The following is a 25715-nucleotide window of genomic DNA, read 5'->3' as shown; positions in this document are numbered from 1 at the left end:
TGCTGGCCTCATCAAATGAGTTAGGGAGGATTCCCTCTTTTTCTATTGATTGGAATAGTTTCAGAAGGAATGGTACCAGTTCCTCCTTGTACCTCTGGTAGAATTCGGCTATGAATCCATCTGGTCCTGGACTCTTTTTGGTTGGTAAGCTATTGATTATTGCCACAATTTCAGATCCTGTTATTGATCTATTCAGAGATTCAACTTCTTCCTGGTTTAGTCTTGGGAGAGTGTATGTGTCGAGGAATTTATCCATTTCTTCTAGATTTTCTAGTTTATTTGTGCAGAGGTGTTTGTAGTATTCTCTGATGGTAGTTTGTATTTCTGTGGGATCGGTGGTGATATCCCCTTTATCATTTTTTATTGCGTCTATTTGATTCTTCTCTCTTTTTTTCTTTATTAGTCTTGCTAGCAGTCTATCAATTTTGTTGATCCTTTCAAAAAACCAGCTCCTGGATTCATTAATTTTTTGAAGGGTTTTTTGTGCCTCTATTTCCTTCAGTTCTGCTCTGATTTTAGTTATTTCTTGCCTTCTGCTAGCTTTTGAATGTGTTTGCTCTTGCTTTTCTAGTTCTTTTAATTGTGATGTTAGGGTGTCAATTTTGGATCTTTCCTGCTTTCTCTTGTGGGCATTTAGTGCTATAAATTTTCCTCTACACACTGCTTTGAATGTGTCCCAGAGATTCTGGTATGTTGTGTCTTTGTTCTCATTGGTTTCAAAGAACATCTTTATTTCTGCCTTCATTTCGTTATGTACCCAGTAGTCATTCAGGAGCAGGTTGTTCAGTTTCCCACACCAATAACAGACAGAGAGCCAAATCATGAGTGAACTCCCATTCACAATTGCTTCAAAGAGAAGAAAATACTTAGGAATCCAACTTACAAGGGATGTGAAGGACCTCTTCAAGGAGAAGTATAAACCACTCCTCAATGAAATAAAAGAGGATACAAACAATGGAAGAACATTCCATGCTCATGGGTAGGAAGAATCAATATCGTGAAAATGGCCATACTGCCCAAGGTAATTTATAGATTCAATGCCATCCCCATCAAGCTACCAATGACTTTCTTCACAGAATTGGAAAAAACTACTTTAAAGTTCATATGGAACCAAAAAAGAGCCCGCATCGCCAAGTCAATCCTAAGGCAAAAGAACAAAGCTGGAGGCATCATGCTACCTGACCTCAAACTATACTACAAGGCTACAGTAACCAAAACAACTTGGTACTGGTACCAAAACAGAGATACAGATCAATGGAACAGAACAGAGCCCTGAGAGATAACGCCGCATATCTACAACTATCTGATCTTTGACCAACCTGAGAAAAACAAGCAATGGGGAAAGGATTCCCTATTTAATAAATGGTGCTGGGAAAACTGGCTAGCCATATGTAGAAAGCTGAAACTGGATCCCTTCCTTACACCTTATACAAAAATTAATTCAAGATGGATTAAAGACTTAAACGTTAGACCTAAAACCATAAAAACCCTAGAAGAAAACCTAGGCATTACCATTCAGGACATAGGCATGGGCAAGGACTTCACGTCTAAAACACCAAAAGCAATGGCAACAAAAGCCAAAATTGACAAATGGGATCTAATTAAACTAAAGAGCTTCTGCACAGCAAAAGAAACTACCATCAGATTGAACAGGCAACCTACAAAATGGGAGAAAATTTTCACAACCTACTCATCTGACAAAGGGCTAATATCCAGAATCTACAATGAACTCCAACAAATTTACAAGAAAAAACAAACAACCCCATCAAAAAGTGGGCAAAGGACATGAGCAGACACTTCTCAAAAGAAGAGATTTATGCAGCCAAAAGACATATGAAAAAATGCTCATCATCACTGGCCATCAGAGAAATGCAAATGAAAACCACAATGAGATACCATCTCACACCAGTTAGAATGGCAATCATTAAAAAGTCAGGAAACAACAGGTGCTGGAGAGGATGTGGAGAAATAGGAACACTTTTACACTGTTGGTGGGACTGTAAACTAGTTCAACCCTTGTGGAAGTCAGTATGGCAATTCCTCAGGGATCTAGAACTAGAAATACCATTTGACCCAGCCATCCCATTACTGGATATATACCCAAAGAACTGTAAATCATGCTGCTATAAAGACACATGCACACGTATGTTTATTGCGGCACTATTCACAATAGCAAAGACTTGGAACCAACCCAAATGTCCAACAATGATAGACTGGATTAAGAACATGTGGCACATATACAGCATGGAATACTATGCAGCCATAAAAAATGATGAGTTCATGTCCTTTGTAGGGACATGGATGAAATTGGAAATCATCATTCTCAGTAAACTATCGCAAGGACAAAAAACCAAACTCCGCATGTTCTCACTAATAGATGGGAATTGAACAATGAGAACACACGGACACAGGAAGGGGAACATCACACTCTGGGGACTGTTGTGGGGTGGGGGGAGTGGGGAGGGATAGCATTAAGAGATATACCTAATGCTAAATGGCGAGTTAATGGGTGCAGCACACCAGCATGGCACATGTATACATATGTAACTAACCTGCACATTGTGCACATGTACCCTAAAACTTAAAGTATAATAATAATAAAAGAAAAAAGAAAGAAAGTGAAGATGCTTTCCCTAGAAAGATACACATGTATATCTGCCTGTAAAGTTTTGTCTTCAATGTCAGGGGATTCAAAGACTCCCTAAAGCCCATACAAGTACCTTTAAATAAGGAATCATGGGCTTTGTGGAACTGAAAACTGAAGAGTGAATGAATCTGAGACACAGAGATTTTCTTAGTAACCAAAAGAGCTGAAAGAAATGGTTCCATATTGAAGGTATAGAAAGGTGAAAGGGAATTAGAAAGACAAGACAATGAATAACCCGAAGATTAGGTTATAGGATGAGCTGGTGTTTTCTCTGTCTTTCCTGAAGAGTGAAGCAGATGATGTGTAGAAAACACAGAGCCATGCTATGTGTGTGTTAAACCAAGCTCATTGAGTACCATCAAGCTTTTTCCCATGAATTTACCGGATATGGAAGTTAAAAACATGGGTTAGAATACCAAAGCTGAAACAATCTTTAGTTCATAAAGCCTAACTCCATCATTTTACACAAGAGGGAGTAGTGTTAGAAAGGAGTTTGTCTAAATGCATATTGTTACCTAGCAGCTGAGAGAGATTAGAATCCTGGTCTTAAGACTCCTAGTCCAGATGTTTTCTAACACACAGCATTGCCTTGTTTCCTTGTCATGTTTAAAAAGTAGCTAAGAAAATTAGGATATGTTTTAGAGTATCCCAGATTGTGGAGCTTGAAGCCTTTGAAAGATTTTAACTAGAGAGTAACGGATTAACCTTATAGTTTAGTAAGATGGCTGGTGGTTGATGGTTTTACTGTCTGTTTTATCTGAGTGAACCTTCATTGTGATGCTAGGGTTATAGAATAGGACTGACAATAATATTACTTTTTCTAATATAATACATGGAAATATGTGTTTTATAGTCTGAAGCGTATTTTTTGACCTCATGTTATATCCAGGTACGTAAGAGGAAGTCATTTTGACATATTGTTGAAGAAAGCAGGTTTCTTGCTCAACAAAAAACTCTTAGATATGTATCTCTAAGCTTGTAAATTTTTAAGAACAAGGAGAAGGTATTGAATTCACAATAGGCTGTTCAACATTGGTTACCTCATGGGATTGGGAATGGTGGAGGAGGGGGAATACATGATATGAAAGGGTTTGCTTTATAAAAAAAAAGTATCACATTAAAATATAAATCTGTTGAGCACATTATCTATAGAAGATGATACTCTAAGATGCTCTTGGACATATAAAAAGGACTGACACATAGTTCTGTGCCTTTAGATTTATAATCTAGTTACAGAGCTTAGATATATGCATAAAACCACCACATTAGAGAATTCTTTCTTCTTACTAGATACAGGGTCTCGCTATGTTACCCAGGCTGGTTTTGAACTCCTGAGTTCAAGCAATCCTCCTGCCTCGGCATCCCAAAGTGCTGGGATTACAGGTGTGAGCCACCACATCTGGCCCACATTACAGAATGTTTTAAGTGTTAAGTAAATGGTATAGACATAGGTTGAGCTTCCACAATGTGAAAATCTGAAATCCAAAATGCTTCAAAACCTAAAACTTTTTGAGTGCTAATGTGACCCTACAAGTGGAAAATTCCATACCTGACCTCATGTGATGAGTTGCAGTCAAAACTTTGTTTCATATATAGAATTACTAAAAATATTCTCCAGAATTATCTTCAGGCTATGTGTATAAGGTATATATGAAACATAAATGATTTTTGTGTTTAGACTTGGGTCCAATCCCCAAGATATCTCATTAGGTATATGCAAACATTCCAAAATCCAAAAAACTTCACAATCTGAAATACTTCTGATCCCAAGCAGTTCTAATAAGGGATACTAAACCTGTATATGTTCTATTAGAATTCAAGGGGCTGATGAGTTTACTTGCAGTTGAAGTGATTAGGAAAACATCATGGAGGGGCTAGCTTTTGCTGAACCTTGAAGAAGAAACAAAGTTAACTTTTCTAGTTATAAAGTAAAAACACATGTTAAAAATGAATAGCACTTACATGCATACATACATTGCATACATACATTACACACATACATTTTATATATGCATATATATTATATGCATATAGAATTTTCATAAAGATTGTCACATATATAATGCTGTGCAACTTCATTTAAAAATATTGTGGACACATTTTCATGTCTATATATATTTTTCTTTTTTTCTTCAAAAATTTGTCAGCTGAATCATGTAAATATATATATTTACATATGTATAAAAATACATCTTTTAAGCAACTTTATAGAATTTTTTGTATGGCTATATGATAAGTTATTGAACTAATCCCTTCATTGGTAGATATTTAGATATTTTTGGTGAGTTTATTACTGTTATCAACAGTGCTGCTAAAACATGTTTGTATTTTTAGTTTATACTTTACTGTGGGTGATTTCTGTAGAAGAGAATCCTTTGAAGTACAATTTCCAGGTCTACAAGTATGGGTGATTTTGATTTTGTTAGGTATTGTCATATTTACCTGTGCATAGGGTATAATCATATATATTCTCAGCAATTGTTTATGCAAGTTACTTTTTAGCCACATTTTTCCCAACACATGTATTCTAAGTTTTACTGTTTGCCAGTTTGATATGTGAAGTATACTATCCATTGTTTTAATTTGTATTTATTTATGAACGAAGTAGCATCTTACATATTTATGTGCCGTTTTTATTGCTTTTTCAGCAAACTTGAGCATTTCTGTTGAGCATTCGTCTATTGAACTGATGGTTTTTGTGATCTCTTTGTACATTGCAGAACTTTTTCTGTTGTATATGTTGAAAATACATTTTCCAATTTGTTTTTGTCTACTGATGATCTGATTTTTTTTTTGCCATATAGATATTTTATACACTATCAATCTTTGAACTCTCTAATAAATATTCTTGCCTTTTGGGCAAGACTTGAATGGGGAGGGTTCATATCAATATGAGTTGAGATTGTAGGCTAGAACTTATGTATCTAGTTTAGGAGTTTGACTTTATCATGCTGTCAGTGAGAAGCTACTATTGGAGAAAGGGAATGCTAGGGTTTCAAGAAAACAAGTTTGACATTGGGAGGAGAGGCTACTAGAAGGAAAGAAAGAACAGGATCAGGAAGATTAGTTAGGAGGCTATTGCATTATTAGTCATGTTTGCTGGGACAAAAGTCTCATCTGGGAGAGTTGTGGTGGGTTTGGAAAGATTTAAAGAGACATTCAGGAATTATTGATAGAACGTGGTGACTAGTCTTGGTGACAGTAGAGTTACTGATTATTCTGAACTTAAAGGTATGTGATTACATTAAATGAAATGGGGGCTGTTTCTTGATTTGGAATGTATGTGCATTTTTTTTCCTGCTTAGTTCAATTTAACAAATATTTACTGTGAGCTGCTATATGGCGGTCCCCATGCTTGGAGATGGAGATATAAAGATACACATGGACTGTAGCCTCAGGGAATTTGCAGTCTAATAGGGAAGGCAGACAGACATGTAATCCAAATATTGCATTGCAGTGTGCCAAGTGCAGTAAGAGAAGTATGCACAAGATGCAAAGGCAGTGCAAAGGAGAAAGGGAAAGTTTGCCTGGGGTTGTCAGGTAGGGTATCACAGAGGATGGTATATGCGAGCACATTTGTAAAGGACACACAAGAGTTTGCCAAGTGAAAGAAAGGGAAATAATATTTCTAGAAGTGTGAATAGCATTACAAAGGCACAGAAGTCTGGAACACAGTGGTGTGTTTAAAGAGACTTGTGAGTGTTAATCACTGAGTATGACAATTTAAACTATTAGGGGGAATAACAGGAGATGTGACTGAAATGGCAAACAAAGGGATGGGAAGGGAGGGCTTTGTATGCCTTGCCAAACATCTTGGAGCTTGAAACCATTGGAGGATTTTGTTTTTATTTATTTAATTTTATTTTTTGAGACAGGGTCTCGCTCTGTTGCCCAGGCTGGAGTTCAGTGGTGTGAACGTGGCTCACTGCAGCCTTGACCTCCTGGACTCAGGTGATCCTCCCATTTTAGACTTCTGAGTAGTTGGGACTACAGGCACGTACCACCGTGCCTGGCTATTTTATTTTCTATTTTTTTTGTAGAGACAGGGTCTCGCCATGTTGCCCTGGTTGGTCTTGAACTCCTGAGCTCATGTGATCCTCCCACCTTGGCCTTCCAAAGTGCTGGAATTACAGTCACAAGCCACCATGCCTGGCCCATTGAATGATTTTAAACAAAGTAGCTAATTAGCTTGAAGCTTGGTAAAATAAGCCACTTTGGAGGGGTGTTAGACTAGTCAGTGACACCAGTCAATAGGCAACAGGAAGAAGTAATGAGAGCCTGTGTTTGGGCAAGGAAAGAAAGTGAAGACAATATGGGAAAAATTCAGAAAAATCTAAACTGTACATAATTTATAGAAGATGTGAATTTTGATTAATTGTTTTTCCTGAGGCAGTTTTTAATGGGTCTGATAATGCAATTTCCATTGTGATTTCTAATGGAGTGGATTTGTAAAACTAGTGGGACAGGAGTGGGAAGCACTCAGTTATTAATCTTGAGCTTAATATAGTAGTTCTCAACTTGTTTTCTGCCTTCACATTGTGAAATTGATACCCATCAGTAATACCACTCATTACCTTGTGGCGATTTTAAACCTGGAAGGGGGGGGGGGGGTCAGTATGAGGGAAGTTATAGAATCTTCCAGGGAGTATGTATAGTTTGAAAAAGCCCCTCAGGGAATTCTGCTATGTATCATTTCTTCAAACACACATATTTGAGAATCACTGGTGTATTTTCAGCAATGGTGAGAGAATACACACACATACACACACACACACACACACAAACAAACACACACACACAGCTGGCAAATGAATTCATATTCACACAGAGAGTGTACCTAGGCTTTGACTGAAACAGCCCCTAGTTACAGATTAATAGGAAGTGGCATCATTACACTCTAGTTTTCTTCTATGTGATGCTATGATTTTAAATGCATTTTTGATAAATACAAATCAACTCATTGGGAGAAAGTTGACCCATGGGGAGAGTGTTAAAGGGAAAAAGCATGGAACAAATCCTCAATCTAGATAGAAGGAAATATAAGATGACTAATTACTTTCATGCAGATGTGAATTTTGAGCTGGATGTTGTTAAAAAAACTTCCATAGAGTGTAACAAATAAGATGGCAAATGCAGTATCTGGTAATGGAGTGGGAAGAATGCTCACTTTAGGGAAAGATGGGGTTGTTCTGTGAGGTAATACAGACTGTCAGGGAGGCAATATTTGAGGCACCTGAAGTAGTCTGTTGGTGCCAGACTTAACTTAGAAAAATGGCAGTTTTCTCCAGGTTCTTTGTGGCATCAGTTTTCTGCCTCACCTGCCTAGTACCAATATGTTACATCTTGCCCCCACGCAACCCCTGCTCCCGAATCATAACTTGCTTTTAATATAAATGTGTTCACATTGTACTGTAAACAACTAACAGAAATTTGGGGTGGATTATCCCTTAAATGTGTAAATAACAAATACTAAGAGGAGTATTTGATTTTTAATAGTGACTTAATCCAATGAAGTTCACAGATCAGTATCATTTGGCACCCAAGCATGGTCTCCATTTTTATGGTGTTTACAATCTAGTAGGGGAGATAAACAATGAACAATTATAATCATGATAGCTTTTACAAGAGGGACAGTACGGGTAATTAGTCTTGAATTTTGAGATATTTAGGCAGCAACAAAAAGTGGAGATATTTTGGATAGGGTTGTTGAAGCTTATTTTTTGATACCCCTTAGAACATACTCTAAAAATTTCAGGGCACTTACTCTCAGCCTGCTTATCAGGATCTCCATTTGGGGGCACCCTCACCATCACACTGCTGGGGAGCATAGCTTTCTGCCTGGGTTTTCTCATTTAACTCTTCACTTGGCCAGTGTTTGAGACATCATACAATTGGGGAGAAAAAACAATGTGTATAAAATATAAATCATATTCTGTTATATCAAGTTATATTTTAATGTAGAAATTCATCATATATTCTTTTTAACGATTATCCAGTAAGAAACTGACATTAATGACAAAAACCAAACATGGCTCAAACTGACTCCATTTATCCATGAATCCTCATTACACTTGTCTGCAGGAAGTGGTTTCTTCCCCTCTATCCTATCACTTGTTTGTTTGAGCCATTTTAATTCACACATGCCATATAAGCTTTACACCAAATGTCTCTTCCTGCCTCTCTCACCATCATCTTTGCTCATTTATGTAACTGCTTGAAAAACTCACATTCTCCAGAAACTATGATTTGGTGGATACCCAATAAGTTCAGGAGGTAATGTGCCTGAGTTTTGAGTTTCATTTCCCAGAAATCTTGTGGAAAAAGTGTGAGGTGCAGACTGTTGAAAGGTTAATTTTTTTCTCAGGTTGTAAATCTGACCTCAGATTTTCTTCTCCTCATAAACTGTCAGAGTCATGAAACTTGCTGGCACTCCCCAATCCCCCAATTTATTCATTAATCATAGTAAACAAACTCCTTATTGGAACATCCGGGTTTAGCCTGTGCTTACATTTAGTGTTGCTTTGCATATCTGAGACTAGAATTTCCAACTCTGAAAATCTTCTAGCATGACATTTAGTGTAAACTGTGTTTCTTTGGTGGAATTACTCACAACCTTGCCTTCTTACTGGTGCAAAACGGATTGTTGAACATGGATGGCTCAAAAGTCACACATAGTTGGCAGGGCTGGTGCTGCCACATGTGTTCTTTGCTCATGTATTTGGCACCATTACTAGACTTGGCTACCACAATCAGAAACTGAAAGTGGTGATTCCAATTGCTGCTCCCAGCTGGCTTCTTTAGGGTGAACTGTATTCTATTGTCTTTCAGTATCATGACCCAGTGATATAAGACTGCCTAGGCCGGGCACAGTGGCTCACACGTGTAATCTCAGCACTTTGGGAGGCTGATGCAGGCGAATCACTAGGTCAAGAGATCGAGACCATCCTGGCCAACATGGTGAAACCCCGTCTCTACTAAAAATGCAAAATTAGCTGGGCATGGTGGCATGTGCCTGTAGTTCCAGCTACTCAGAAGCTGAGACAGGAGAATTGCTTGAACCCAGGAGGCGGAGGTTGCAGTGAGCCGAGATCTCACCACTGCGCTCCAGCCTGGCAACAGAGATAAACAAAATAGATAGACTGCTAGACAGACTAATAAAGAAGAAGAGAGAGAAGAATCAAATAGACACAATAAAAAATGATAAAGGAGATATCACCACTGATCCCACAGAAATAACTACCATCAGAGAATACTATAAACAACTCTATGCAAATAAACTAGAAAATCTAGAAGAAATGGATAAATTCATGGACACATACACCCGCCAAAGACTAAACCAGGAAGAAGTTGAATCCCTGAATAGACCAATAACAAGTTCTGAAATTGAAGCAGTAATTAATAGCCTACCAACCAAAAAAAGTCCAGGACAAGGCGGGTTCACAGCCAAATTCTACCAGAGGTATAAAGAGGAGCTGGTACTATTCCTTCTGAAACTATTCCAAACAATAGAAAAAGAGGGACTCCTCCCTAACTCATTTTATGAAGCCAGCATCATCCTGATACCAAAACCTGGCAGAGACACAACAAAAAAAGAAAATTTTAGACCAATATCCTTGATGAACAAACATGCAAAAATCCTTAATAAAATACTGGCAAACCAAATCCAGCAGCACATCAAAAAGCTCACCCACCACGATCAAGATGACTTCATCCCTGGGATGCAAGGCTGGTTTAACATATATAAATCAGTAAATGTAATCCATCGCATAAACAGAACCAATGACAGAAACGACATGTTTATCTCAATAGATGCAGAAAAGGCATTTGACAAAATTCAACAGCCCCTCATGCTAAAAACTCTCAATAAACTAGGTATTGATGGAACATATCTCAAAATAATAAGAGCTATTTATGAAAAACCCACAGCCAATATCATACAGAATGGGCAAAAACTGGAAGCATTCCCTTTGAAAACTGCCATGGTTTTACAGACAAGGATACCCTCTCTCACCACTCCTATTCAACATAGTATTGGAAGTTCTGGCCAGGGCAATCAGGCAAGAGAAAGAAATAAAGGATATTCTATTAGGAAAAGAGGAAGTCAAATTGTCTCTGTTTGCAGACGACATGATTGTATATTTAGAAAACCCCATCGTTTCAACCCAAAATCTCCTAAAGCTGATAATCAACTTCAGCAAAGTCTCAGAATACAAAATCAATGTGTAAAAATCACAAGCATTCCTATATACCAATAACAGACAAACAGAGAAGCAAATCATTAGTGAACTTTCACTTACAATTGCTACAAAGAGAATAAAATACCTAGGAATCCAACTTACAAGGGATATGATGGATCTCTTCAAGGAGAACTACAAACCACTGCTCAAGGAAATAAGAGAGGACAAAAATAAATGTAAAAACATTCTATGCTAATGGATAGGAAGAATCAACATTATGAAAATGGCCATAGTGCCCAAAGTAATTTATAGATTCAATGCTATCCCCACCAAGCTACCATTGACTTTCTTCACAGAATTGGAAGAGAACTACTTTATATTTCCTATGGAACCAAAAAAGAGCCTGCATAGACAAGACAATCTGAAGCAAAAAGAACAAAGCTGGAGGCATCATGCTACCTGACTTCAAACTATACTACAAGGCTACAGTAACAAAAACAGCACGGTACTAGTACCAAAACAGACATATAGACCAATGGAACAGAACAGAGGCCTCAGAAATAACACCACACATCTAAAACCATCTGATCTTTGACAAACCTGACAAAAACAAGCAATGGGGAAAAGATTCCCTATTTAATAAGTGGTCTTGGGAAAACTGGCTAGCCATATGCAGAAAGCTGAAACTGGATCCCTTCCTTACACCTTATACAAAAATTAACTCTAGATAGATTAAATACTTAAATGTAAAACCCCAAACTATAAAAACCCTAGAAGAAAACCTAGGCAATACCATTCAGGACATAGGCATGGGCAAAGACTTAATGACAAAAATGCCAAAAGCAATTGCAACAACAGCCAAAATTGACAAATGGGATCTAATTAAACTAAACTGCTTCTGTACAGCAAAAGAAACTATCATCAGATGTTGCAGGAAGTCAGGGACCCTGAATGCAGGGACCGGCTGGACCTGCGGCAGAGGAACATAACTTGTGAAGATTTCATAGACATTTATCAGTTCCCCAAATTAATACTTTTAAAATTTCTTACGTGTGTCTTTACTGCAATCTCTGAACATAAATTGTGAAGATTTCATTTTAATATGGACATTTTTTACTTCTCTAATAATACTCTTATAATTTCTTAAGCCTGTCTTACTTTAATCTCTTAATCCTGTTATTTTTGTAAGCTGAGGATGTACATCACCTCAGGACGACTATTGTACAAATTGATTGTAAAACATGGGTGTTTGAACAATGTGAAATCAGTGCACCTTGAAAATGAACAGAATAACAGCGATTTTAGGGAACAAGGGAAGATAACCATAAGGTCTGACTGCCTATGGGGTTGGGAAGAATGGAGCCATATTTTTCTTCTTGCAGAGAGCCTATAAACGGATATGCAAGTAGGAGAGATATCGCTGAATTCTTTTCCCAGCAAGGAGTATTAATAATTAATACCCTGGGGAAGGAATGCATTCCTGGGGCAATGTCTATAAACGGCTGCTCTGGGAGTGTCTGTCTTATGCAGTTGAGATAAGGACTGAAATATGCCCTGGTCTCCTGCAAATACCCTCAGGATTATTAGGGTGGGGAAAAAATCCCACCCTGGTGAATTTGAGGTCAGACCGGTTTTCTGCTCTCAAACCCTGTTTTCTGTTAAGATGTTTATCAAGACAATATGTGCACAGCCGAACATAGACCCTCATCAGTAATTCTAATTTTGCCCTTGCCTTGTGATCTTGCTTTGCCCTTTCAAGTATGTGATCTTTGTGACCTACTCCCTGTTCGTACATCCCCTCCCCTTTTGAAATCCTTAATAAAAACTTGCTGGTTTTGCAGCTCAGGAGACATCATGGACCTACCAATATGTGATGTCACCCCCGGAGGCCCAGCTGCAAAATTCCTCTCTTGGTACTCTTTCTCTTTATTTCTCAGACCGGCTGACACTTAGGGAAAATAGAAAAAACCTACATTGAAATATTGGGGGCTGGTTTTCCTGATAATCAGAGTGAAGAGGCAACCTACAGAATGGGAGAAAATTTTGGCAATCTATCTATCTGACAAAGGGCTAATATTCAGAATCTACAAAGAACTTGAACACATTTACAAGAAAAAGCCAAACAACCCCATCAGAAAGGGGGCAAAGGATATGAACAGACACTTCTCAAAAGAAGACATTTATGCGGCCAACAAACATATGAAAAAATGTTCATCATCACTGGTCATTAGAGAAATGCAAATCAAAACCACAATGAGATACCATCTCACGTCAGTTAGAATGGCGATCAGTAAAAAGTCAGGAAACAACAGATGCTGGAGAGGATGTGGTGAAGTAGGAAGTTTTACACTGTTGCTAGGAGTGCAAATTAGTTCAACCATTGTGGAAGACAGTGTGGTGATTCCTCAAGGATCTAGAACTAGAAATACCATTTGAGCCAGCAATCCCATTACTGGGTATATACCCAAAGGATTATAAATCATTCTATTATAAAGACACATGCACACATATGTTTATGGTGGCACTATTCACAATAGCAAAGAGTTGGAACCAACCCAAATGCCCATCAATGATAGACTGGATAAAAAAATGTGGCACATATACACCATGGAATACTATGCAGCCATAAAAAGAATGATTTCGTGTCCTTTGCAGGGACATGAATGAAGCTGGAAACGATCGTTCTCAGCTAACTTAACACAAGACTGGAAAACCAACACCACATGTTCTCACTCATAAGTGGGAGCTGAACAATGAGAACACGTGGACACAGGGAGGGGAACATCACACACCAGGGCCTGTCGGGGAGTGAGGGGCTAAGGGAGGCATAGCATTAGGAGAAATACCTAATGTAGATGACGGTTAATGGGTTCAGCAAACCACCACGGCACATGCATACCTATGTAACAAACCTCCATGTTCTGCACATGTACCCCAGAAATTAAAGTATAATAAAAAAGAAAAAGAAAAAAAGACTGCCTAGACACAAGATTATAATAGGAATTATCAGATTGACAACCCCAAATAAGAATTTCAATCTAGGTTGGAAATCAGAAGGTCTCCTATATTAGTGATTGCCAGAAGGTTAAAGTGGCCAATATTTGGAAACCAAGGAACTGTGGCAAGGAGAAGGAGTCTAGAGTTATGCATGGTCAAAAGTAAGCTAAAGGTCTGATATCCAGGCATATGGGCATGATGCAGAGAAGAAATAAATTCTCTGAGGTCAAGACAGTCAGAAATCCAGAAATTTAGGTAGTTTGTGAACAGGAACCAGCTACAAAAGCACAGAGGTAAGTCCTATTCTGAATCAGGGATTGTTTACCTTCTGGATTGAGTGTAGAACTTCTGATTGAGTGGAGGTATCCTCCAATCCATGAATATGGTTAAGTAGCTAAAAATATGTTTTCATCTGGCTAGGGAAGGACTAGGAGAAGTTGGAAGGATCCAGAGAGAATCTTAAGTCCAGTGAAAACTGGGGTAGAATGATGATCTTGACAATTATGATAATAATAATAACAGCAAATATTTATTAAGTATTTAATAAGTGTAGACATGCTTCATTTCTTTTTGTTTTGTTTTTTTGTTTTTTTAACGTAATGGAAGTGTTTATTTTCTTGCTCATGCTACATATCCAGTTTCAGTCAGTGGAAGAGGGTTGTGAGCATCTACGTATCATTGTCACAAAGGGAGCATGGCTGCGGGTTTTATTTCAACTCATTTTTTCTCAATCACTGAAACAATGGGAAGATATACATTGATATGCATATTGGTTATGATAAGCTTTGGCCCAGAGTGCTATATATTACTACTACTTATGTTGCATTGGCCATAGTCAGTCACAAGAAGACCTCAGCTAACTTTCAAGGGTACCTGGAAGGAGGGAAGTGAAAAATATTTGTTGAAGAACACTGATGGCTACCAGAGTCCTCTATTCTAATCAACATATATGTGGCTCATTCTCCTTCCCGAAATTTATACTCTGCCACTTACCAAGACACACAAAACAAAATCCCACCCAGTCTCAGAATCAATTAGTCCAAGATCTCTCGGTGGTGCACAGTTGTCACTCTAAATGGGAATGATGTGTTGTACTACTTTCTGTGAATCACCTTGATGTAGAAATTAATGTACTGAAAAAAACAAGTTAATTGAAACTCACACAAACAAAATATACGATGGAATAGATAATGCTTACCATTTATAAAGGAGAATAAAGGGCGTCATAACATCCATTCGCCTGTAGTAACTTGTAAGTTCTAGGCAGACTTTCCAGGGCATCTTACTCTAGAGCAGAAAATAACCCTTTATTTGGCCCCATTTTCTCTGGAAGAGGCTTACCCATTAATTCTCTGTGGCCTTTGGTTGTGACCTCACAGAACTTCTTTTTGTTTGTTTTTGTAAGCCATATGAAAAGTGAGCATTGGAAAAAAGACCTATTTGAGGAAGGAGCAATTTTCATAGCTCACTTGTAGCATAACTGTTTGGTGACCAAGCTGTCATTTTAATTCCTGGACAATCACATTATATTTTACTATAGGTTGACAGTACTTTACCAATATAAATTTATCAGGAGATTTCTGTTATCCCCATGGAATTATAGTCATACCAACAGTTATTTTATAGACAAGTATTTTAGATTCTGTGTGTGTGTGTGTGTGTAATGTGGATATATATATAATACATAAGTTATGTTTTACCTCTAATTGTCTTCTCTTTCTCAATTTAATTTAGGTCTCTTGGCTTTCGTGGAAGAGACATTCTGAGTTTCTTTTTTACTGAATTGTTTCATGTAGTTGAAACATTTTAATCTATTTAGTGGTTATAAAAGAGGGTGTAAAGCCGATAGCCTAGATTGCATCTTTCTTTCCAGGTTGGATTTTTCTCAGCTTTTTTCACTCAAAGTATTTCTCAATTTTGTCTTTTATTGTTTGGTATTCAGAAGAAGTTGCCTCTTCCACTCTGCGAAATTCCTCTTATTAGTGGACCTTTTCTCTTCTCTTTCATTTCTTCTTGCAAATTGGCCTATTATTTTCTCAGTACATTTCAGTCATTTACTACCTTATCTAATGCAGACAGCAGCATCCCCCACATGCTGTAAAAGTCCTCTTTTCCATTCTCTTATCTTAGAGCTAAAGTTTATAAGTACTGCCTTTGAAATTATTGTGAGTTATGGTTTTACTCTTTCACAATTAGAAGACATGAATTCCATCCTTCCAGCTTCCAGTAACCATTTCTTTTTTTTTTTATACTTTAAGTTTTAGGGTACATGTGCACAACATGCAGGTTAGTTACATATGTATACATGTGCCATGTTGGTGTGCTGCACCCATTAACTCCTCATTTAACATCAGGTATATCTCCTCATGCTATCCCTCCCCCATACCCCCACCCCACAACAGGCCCTGGTGTGTGATGTTCCCCTTCCTCTGTCCATGTGTTCTCATTGTTCAATTCCCACCTGAGTGAGAACATGCAGTGTTTGGTTTTTTGTCCTTGTGATAGTTTGCTGAGAATGATGGTTTCCAGCTTCATCCATGTCCCTACAAAGGACATGAACTCATCATTTTTTATGGCTGCATAGTATTCCATGGTGTATATATGCCACATGTTCTTAATCCAGTCTATCATTGTTGGACATTTGGGTTGGTTCCAAGTCTTTGCTATTGTGAATAGTGCCGCAATAAACATACGTGTGCATGTGTCTTTATAGCAACATGATTTATAATCCTTTGGGTATATACCCAGTAATGGGATGGCTGGGTCAAATGGTATTTCTAGTGCTAGATCCCTGAGGAATCACCACACTGACTTCCACAATGGTTGAACTAGTTTACAGTCCCACCAACAGTGTAAAAGTGTTCCTATTTCTCCACATCCTCTCCAGCACCTGTTGTTTCCTGACTTTTTAATGATCACCATTCTAACTGGTGTGAGATGATATCTCATTGTGGTTTTGATTTGCGTTTCTCTGATGGCCAGTGATGATGAGCATTTTTTCATGTGTCTTTTGGCTGCATAAATGTCTTCTTTTGAGAAGTGTCTGTTCATATCCTTTGCCCACTTTTTGATGGGGTTGTTTGTTTTTTTCTTGTAAATTTATTTGAGTTCATTGTAGATTCTGGATATTAGCCCTTTGTCAGATGAGAAGATTGCCAAAATTTTCTCCCAGTCTGTAGGTTCCTTTCACTCTGATGGTAGTTTCTTTTGCTGTGCAGAAGCTCTTTAGTTTAATTAGATCCCATTTGTCAATTTTGGCTTTTGTTGCCATTGCTTTTGGTGTTTTAGACATGAAGTCCTTGCCCATGCCTATCTCCTGAATGGTAATGCCTATGTTTTCTTCTAGGGTTTTTATGGTTTTAGGTCTAACGTTTAAGTCTTTAATCCATCTTGAATTAATTTTTGTATAAGGTGTAAGGAAGGGATCCAGTTTCAGCTTTCTACATATGGCTAGCCAGTTTTCCCAGCACCATTTATTAAATAGGGAATCATTTCCCCATTGCTTGTTTTTCTGAGGTTTGCCGAAGATCAGATGGTTGTTGATGTGTGGCATTATTTCTGAGAGCTCTGTTCCATTCCATTGGTCTATATGTCTGTTTTGGTACTAGTACCATGCTGTTTTTGTTACTGTAGCCTTGTAGTATAGTTTGAAGTCAGGTAGCGTGATGCCTCCAGCTTTGTTCTTTTTGCTTAGGATTGACTTGGCAATGCGGGCTCTTTTTTGGTTCCATATGAACTTTAAAGTAGTTTTTTCCAATTCTGTGAAGAAAGTCATGGTAGCTTGATGGGGATGGCATTGAATCTATAAATCACCTTGGGCAGTATGGCCATTTTCATGATATTGATTCTTCCTACCGATGAGCATGGAATGTTCTTCCATTTGTTTGTATCCTCTTTTATTTCATTGAGCAGTGGTTTGTAGGTCTCCTTGAAGAGGTCCTTCACATCCCTTGTAAGTTGGATTCCTAGGTATTTTATTCTCTTTGAAGCAATTGTGAATGGGGAGTTCACTCATGATTTGGCTCTTTGTTTGTCTGTTATTGGTGTATAAGAATGCTTGTGATTTTTGCACATTGATTTTGTATCCTGAGACTTTGCTGAAGTTGCCTATCAGCTTAAGGAGATTTTGGGCTGAGACGATGGGGTTTTCTAGATATACAATCATGTCATCTGCAAACAGGGACAATTTGACTTCCTCTTTTCCTAATTGAATATCCTTTATTTCCTTTTCCTGCCTGATTGCCCTGGCCAGAACTTCCAACCCTATGTTGAATAGGAGTGGTGAGAGAGGGCATCCCTGTCTTGTGCCAGTTTTCAAAGGGAATGCTTCCAGTTTTTGCCCATTCAGTATGATATTGGCTGTGGGTTTGTCAAAGATAGCTCTTATTATTTTGTGATATGTCCCATCAATACCTGATTTATTGAGAGTTTTTAGCATGAAGGGTTGTTGAATTTTGTGAAAGGCCTTTTCTGCATCTATTGAGATAATCATGTGATTTTTTTTGTTGGTTCTGTTTATATGCTGGATTATGTTTATTGATTTGCGTATGTTGAACCAGCCTTGCATCCCAGGGATGAAGCCAACTTCATCATGGTGGACAAGCTTTTTGATGTGCTGCTGGATTTTGTTTGCCAGTATTTTATTGAGGATTTTTGCATTGATGTTCATCAGGGATACTGGTCTAAAATTCTCTTTTTTTGTTGTGTCTCTGGCAGTCTTTGGTATCAGGATGATGCTGGCCTCATCAAATGAGTTAGGGAGGATTCCCTCTTTTTCTATTGATTGGAATAGTTTCAGAAGGAATGGTACCAGCTCCTCCTTGTACCTCTGGTAGAATTCGGCTGTCAGTCCATCTGGTCCTGGACTTTTTCTGGTTGGTAAGCTATTAATTATTGCCTCAATTTGATAGCCTGCTATTGGTCTATTCAGAGATTCAACTTCTTCCTGTTTAGTGTTGGGAGGGTGTATGTGTCAAGGAATTATCCATTTCTTCTAGATTTTCTAGTTTATTTGCATAGAGGTGTTTATAGTATTCTCTGATGGTAGTTTGTATTTCTGTGGGATCAGTGGTGATATCCCCTTCGTCATTTTTTATTACGTCTATTTGATTCTTCTCTCTTTTCTTCTTTATTAGTCTTGCTAGCGGTCTATCAATTTTGTTGATCTTTTCCGAAAACCAGCTCCTGGATTCATTGATTTTTTGAAGGGTTTTTTTGTGTCTCTATCTCCTTCAGTTCTGCTTTGATCATTGTTATTTCTTGCCTTCTGCTAGCTTTTGAATGTGTTTGCTCTTGCTTCTCTAGTTCTTTTAATTGTGATGTTAGGGTGTGAATTTTAGGTCTTTCCTGCTTTTTCTTGTGGGCATTTAGTGCTATAAATTTCCCTCTACACACTGCTTTGAATGTGTCCCAGAGATTCTGGTATGTTGTGTCTTTGTTCTCGTTGGTTTCAAAGAACATCTTTATTTCTGCCTTCATTTTGTTATGTACCCAGTAGTCATTCAGGAGCAGGTTGTTCAGTTTCCATGTAGTTGAGCAGTTTTGAGTGAGTTTCTGAATCCTGAGTTCTAGTTTGATTGTACTGTGGTCTGAGAGACAGTTGGTTGTAATTTCTGTTCTTTTACATTTAGTGAGGAGTGCTTTACTTCCAACTATGTGGTCAATTTTGGAATAGGTGTGGTGTGGTGCTGAAAAGAGTGTATATTCTGTTGATTTGGGGTGGAGAGTTCTGTAGATGTCCATTAGGTCTGCTTGTTGCAGAGCTGAGTTCAATTCCTGGATATCCTTGTTAACTTTCTGTCTCGTTGATCTGTCTAATGTTGACAGTGGGGTGTTAAAGTCTCCCATTATTAATGTGTGGGAGTCTAAGTCTCTTTGTAGGTCACTCAGGGCTTGCTTTATGAATCTGGGTGCTCCTGTATTGGGTGCATATATATTTAGGATAGTTAGCTCTTCTTGTTGAATTGATCCCTTTACCATTATGTAATGGCCTTCTTTGTCTCTTGTGATCTTTGTTGGTTTAATGCCTGTTTTATCAGAGACTAGGATTGCAACCCCTGCCTTTTTTTGTTTTCCATTTGCTTGGTAGATCTTCCTCCATCCCTTTATTTTGAGCCTATGTGTGTCTCTGCACATGAGATGGGTTTCCTGAATACAGCACACTGATGGGTCTTGAGTCTTTATCCAATTTGCCAGTCTGTGTCTTTTAATGGGAACCTTTAGCCCATTTACATTTAAGTTTAATATTGTTATGTGTGAATTTGATCCTATCATTATGATGTTAGCTGGTTATTTTGCTCGTTAGTTGATGCAGTTTCTTCCTAGCCTCAGTGGTCTTTACAATTTGGCATGTTTTTGGGGTGGCTGGTACCAGTTGTTCCTTTCTATGTTTAGTGCTTCCTTCAAGAGGTCTTTTAGGGCAGGCCTGGTGGTGACAAAATCTCTCAGCATTTGCTTGTCTATAAAGGATTTTATTTCTCTTTCACTTATGAAGCTTAGTTTGGCTGGATATGAAATTCTGGGTTGAAAATTCTTTTCTTTATGAATGTTGAATATTGGCCTCCACTCTTCTGGCTTGTAGAGTTTCTGCTGAAAGATCAGCTGTTAGTCTGATGGGCTTCCCTTTGTGGGCAACCCAACCTTTCTCTCTGGCTGCCCTTAACATTTTTTCCTTCATTTCAACTTTGGTGAATCTGACAATTATGTGTCTTGGAGTTGCTCTTCTTGAGGAGTATCTTTGTGGCATTCTCTGTATTTTCTGAATCTGAATGTTGGCCTGACTTGCTAGATTGGGGAAGTTCTCCTGGATAATATCCTGCAGAGTGTTTTCCAACTTGGTTCCATTCTCCCCGTCACTTTCAGGTACACCAATCCGACATAGATTTGCTCTTTTCACATAGTCCCATATTTCTTGGAGGCTTTGTTCATTTCTTTTTATTCTTTTTTCTCTAAACTTCTCTTCTCGCTTCATTTCATTCATTTGATCTTCCTTCACTGATACCCTTTCTTCCAGTTGATCGAATTGGCTACTGAGGCTTGTGCATTCATCACGTAGTTCTCGTGCCTTGGTTTTCAGCTCCATCAGGTCCTTGAAGGACTTCTCTGCATTGGTTATTCTAGTTAGGCATTTCTCTAATTTTTTTTCAAGGTTTTTAACTTCTTTGCCATGGGTTCGAACTTCCTTTTTTAGCTCGGAGTAGTTTGATTGTCTTCTTCTCTCAACTCGTCAAAGTCATTCTCTGTCTAGCTTTGTTCTGTTGCTGGTGAGGAGCTGCATTCCTTTGAAGGAGGAGAAGCACTCTGATTTTTAGTTTCCAGTTTTTCTGCTCTGTTTTTTCCCCATCTTTGTGGTTTTATCTACCTTTGGTCTTTGATGATGGTGACGTACAGATGGGGTTTTGGTGTGGATGTCCTTTCTGTTTGTTAGTTTTCCTTCTAACAGTCAGGACCCTCAGCTGCAGGCCTGTTGGAGTTTGCTGGAGGTCCACTCCAGACCCTGTTTGCCTGGGTATCAGCAGCGGAGGCTGTAGAACAGTGGATATTGATGAACAGCAAATTTTGCTGCCTGATCGTTCCTCTGGAAGTTTTGTCTCAGAGGAGTACTGGGCCGTGTGAGGTGTCAGTCTGCCCCTACTGGTGGGTGCCTCCCAGTTAGGCTACTCGGGGGTCAGGGACCCACTTGAGGAGGCAGTCTGTCTGTTCTCAGATCTCCAGCTGCGTGCTGCGAGAACCACTACTCTCTTCGAAGCTGTCAGACAGGGACATTTAAGTCTGCAGAGGATTCTGCTGCCTTTTGTTTGGCTAAGCCCTGCCCCCAGAGGTGAAATCTACAGAGGCAGGCAGGCCTCCTTGAGCTGCGGTGGGCTCCACCCAGTTCGAGCTTCCTGGTCGCTTTGTTTACCTACTCAAGCCTCGGCAATGGCGAGCACCCCTCCCCCAGCCTCGCTTCCGCCTTGCAGTTTAATCTCAGACTGCTGTGCTAGCAATGAGCGAGGTTCCGTGGGCGTAGGACCCTCTGAGCCAGGCGTGGGATATAATCTCCTGGTGTGCCGTTTGCTAAGACTGTTGGAAAAGCGCAGTATTAGGGTGGGAGTGACCCAATTTTCCAGGTGCCATCTGTCATCCCTTTCTTTGACTGGGAAAGGGAATTCTCTGACCCCTTGTGCTTCCTGGTGAGGTGATGCCTCGCTCTGCTTCAACTCACGCTTGGTGCACTGCACCCAGTGTCCAACACTCCCCAGTGAGATGAACCTGGTACCTCCTTTGGAAATGCAGAAATCACCCCTCTTCTGTGTCACTCACGCTGGGAGCTGTAGACTGGAGCTGTTCCTATTTGGCCATCTTGGCTCCAACTCCCGATATGCTTCATTTCATTTCATCCTTGCAGCAACTTTGTGTGTAAGTACTATTTATATACCCATTTTTGCAAATGGGAAAATGGAGGCTCAGCAAACTTCAATAATTTTACCTGAGATCAACAAAGTAATAGTTGCAAAGATCAGATTCAAAGTGCCCACATTGCCTTTTTTGATTGGGAGTATATAGGCTTATATTACCGTCGTGGTACCACTTACCCATATAAGAAATGAGAACACATGGACACAGTAAGGGGAACAACACGCTTCGGGGACTGTTGTGGGGTTGGGGGAGAGGGGAGGGATAGCATTAGGAGATATACCTAATGCTAAATAACGAGTTAATGGGTGCAGCACACCAACATGGCACATGTATACATATGTAACAAACCTGCACATTGTGCACATGTACCCTAAAACTTAAAGTATAATAATAAAATTAAAAAAAAAAAGAAATGAAGATCCTGATGGAAAGAAAGGACCATAGTAAACATGATAAATTGGCTAATTTAACTAATGCTCTGACTCTCTTTTCTGCTATTTCTCTTGATGCTTGCCTGAGAATCTTTCAGTTGACTCCATTGGTCAACTCAGCAGGCATCTTCTGGGGACCTACTCCCTGCCTAGTATTACACAGGGCTATCTGGGTTTATGTGTCACACATATTACCATGAAAATGAAAACAGACAAGAGTAGTAGTATTTAAGTTAAGTAGATTATACCTAACGCAGTGGTGTGATTTCTGTTATATATATACTTTAGGTTCTGGGATACATGTGCAAAATGTCCAGGTTTGTTACATAGGTATACACGTGCCATGGTGGTTTGCTGCACCCATCAACCCACCAATCACATTAGGTATTTCTCCTAATGCTACCCCTCCCCTATCCCCCCACCCCTCAACAGACCCTGGTGTGTGATGTTCCCCTCCCTGTGTCCATGTGTTCTCATTGTTCAACTCCCACTTATGAGTGAGAACGTGTGCTGTTTAGTTTTCTGTTCCTGTGTTAGTTTGCTGAGAATGATGGTTTCCAGCTTCGTTCATGTCCCTGCAAAGGACTTAAACTCATTCTTTTTTATGGCTGCATAGTATTCCATGGTGTATATGTGCCACATTTTCTTTGTCCAGTCTGTCGTTGATGGGCATTTGGGTTGGTTCCAAGTCTTTGCTATTGTAAACAGTGCTGCAATAAACATACATGTGCGTGTGTCTTTATAGTAGAATGATTTATAATCCTTTGGGTATATACCCAGTAATGGGATTACTGGGTCAAATGGTATTTTTAGTTCTAGATCCTTGAGGAATTGCCACACTGTCTTCCACAATGGTTCAACTAATTTACACTCCCACCAACAGTGTAAAAGCGTTCCTATTTCTCCCTGTGGTGTGATTTCTTAATGTATTTAATTATTCCATTATTGGACAATTATTTGTTAACTCTTCCTCTTCAGCTGACTGCATGCGTGATTAAAAGTAGCACTCGAATAATGTTGCCTTCCAGGTTTTATTACTTGTCTATTTGAGACAACATCATTGTTGCTTTTGTTTCAGATAAGCCCTCCTTGTCCAGTTCCTACTTTTTGGGTAGGCTGAGAGATTGCTGCCATGTCCCTTAGGCCTACAGGGGCACTATACCTTATGAAGCTGGATTTCTAGAGCAACAATCTCTATTTCAGCTAAAGAGCCACTGCATATCTTTAATGTGGTACCTGGGCCTATGTAGATGTCTTGTTTTGATATCATGGCATTTTATGGTAATAGTCTGGGTAGTACATACAGGATTCATGCCAGATTTTGATTAATAGTGTCTCCAAATTAGCTCCAGAGTCACAGATCTGTCAGGGTCATTAGTTTCCTGAACTGTTTCTTCTACCCCAGTTTCAGTAAGTCTTACATCTCTGCCTCTACCATTCTGTGCAGCATATCATTCATGTCCTAGTTCCTCATTTTCTCAGACTGTAAAATGGGGATAATCATTCTTGTGCCTTCCTTGCCATAAGGGTAGCAGGAGGATGAATGTGTTCTGCTGTGGAGTCCTATGGGACCTTGGGGGAAAATGACACTCTATTAATTCAAGGCAGTGATATCAGGAAAGTATGACTCTGAGAAACACATATAAATTATTTAGACTTGGATAATCTCAACTGAAGCTTACGCAAAGTATTTTTTAAGTGTTTGTACAGGTTTCAGAGGCTGTTGTAGATCTCTTCAAAGCCATTAAGAGGGTTTTCAGGCATATGCTGATATTAATTTTAGTAAAATATGAGATCTCTCTGTAAGTAGGGTCATTAAAGTAACTGATTATTGGAGCACATTACTTTACAATGTAATCCTGAGAGAGTCACTGACTATATCTCAGGCTAAAAAATCATACAAACTATGATTGCAAGACACAAACGACTTTAGGAACATGTCACAGGGAAAATAGTCTTAAAAGTCTGACAAGAGAGGCATGCCTGTTTCTTTTCTTTCTTTTATTGTCTATTGAATCGGGCACAAAACTCCGTCCATTTTATTTAAAAATAAGAAGCAAAAAGCTACTGACTAGGCCACATATCTAGACAAAACTGACAGTGGAGGGTGAAATGGAGGCTAAAGGGACTACATATTCTCAGGGAGTTTTATGACACCTCAACAAAACAGGAAAGAGAAGATATCAAGCCAGGGTTGAATAATTCTTCATAGACGGTAAGGCTCTTTCTGGCCCCTATGATAATATTTCATGAGAAGCTCATATTCCCTCTGATATTCCCTGTGGCAAAGTATGTCTGTTGGGCAGGGGGTGGGAGTAGAGGTGGTTGGGCACCTTGTGTGGGTTTGTTCCTATTATTGGGCCTGTTTGAGTAATGACACTTTGCCCTACCCTGCTCTCACCCTTAAATTGAGTACTTGGATGAGCTCTTAGAATCAGGTAAAATCTCCATAACCTGCACAGACCCTGCTGCCAATCATTGCAGCTAAAATCTCTTTGCCATTTCCTCTTTTGACTTCCCCTTGAACTTTATGTGCCAACCTTCATTCATTTTCACTGTGTGGATTTAAATTTCTTGTTCTCCTCATTTAGAGGTTTTTAATGAAATCAATGTCCCTTCAAAATGATGAAAGGAAGAGATGAATTTTAACTATACAAGTAAATAGCCAATCACTGATACATTAGACAACATCCCATCATCCACTCAGGAACCTCTAAATGGTAAGACTACTTCTGTTGCACATGATGGTTGACTTGATTAAAATATTTAATGTTTTCTTATTCAAATACAGTACCATCATCAAATGTTATCATGAATATTTACATACTCATCAAGGTATGAAAAAGTTTTGGATTTTTTTCTGTTGGGTTTGGTTTGAGTCCTTTGATAACTGAAATTAAGCTGTGGACTGTTATGCTCTTTCCATCGAGTTCACATAATTGAACAGCAGGCAAATAGTTCAATTCTTTTTGCAGGTTGTAAGGTATGAATACTATAGGTCCTATAGAATTTGTCACCCCCGAATAGTACAGCTTGGCAGAACACATGGTTCAGTTATCAGCCCCC

The sequence above is a fragment of the Pongo abelii genome, chromosome X, assembly GCF_028885655.2.
Source record: "Pongo abelii isolate AG06213 chromosome X, NHGRI_mPonAbe1-v2.0_pri, whole genome shotgun sequence".
In the NCBI taxonomy this organism is placed as follows: Eukaryota; Metazoa; Chordata; class Mammalia; order Primates; family Hominidae; genus Pongo; species Pongo abelii.
Note: the sequence above shows the minus strand (reverse complement) of the source record.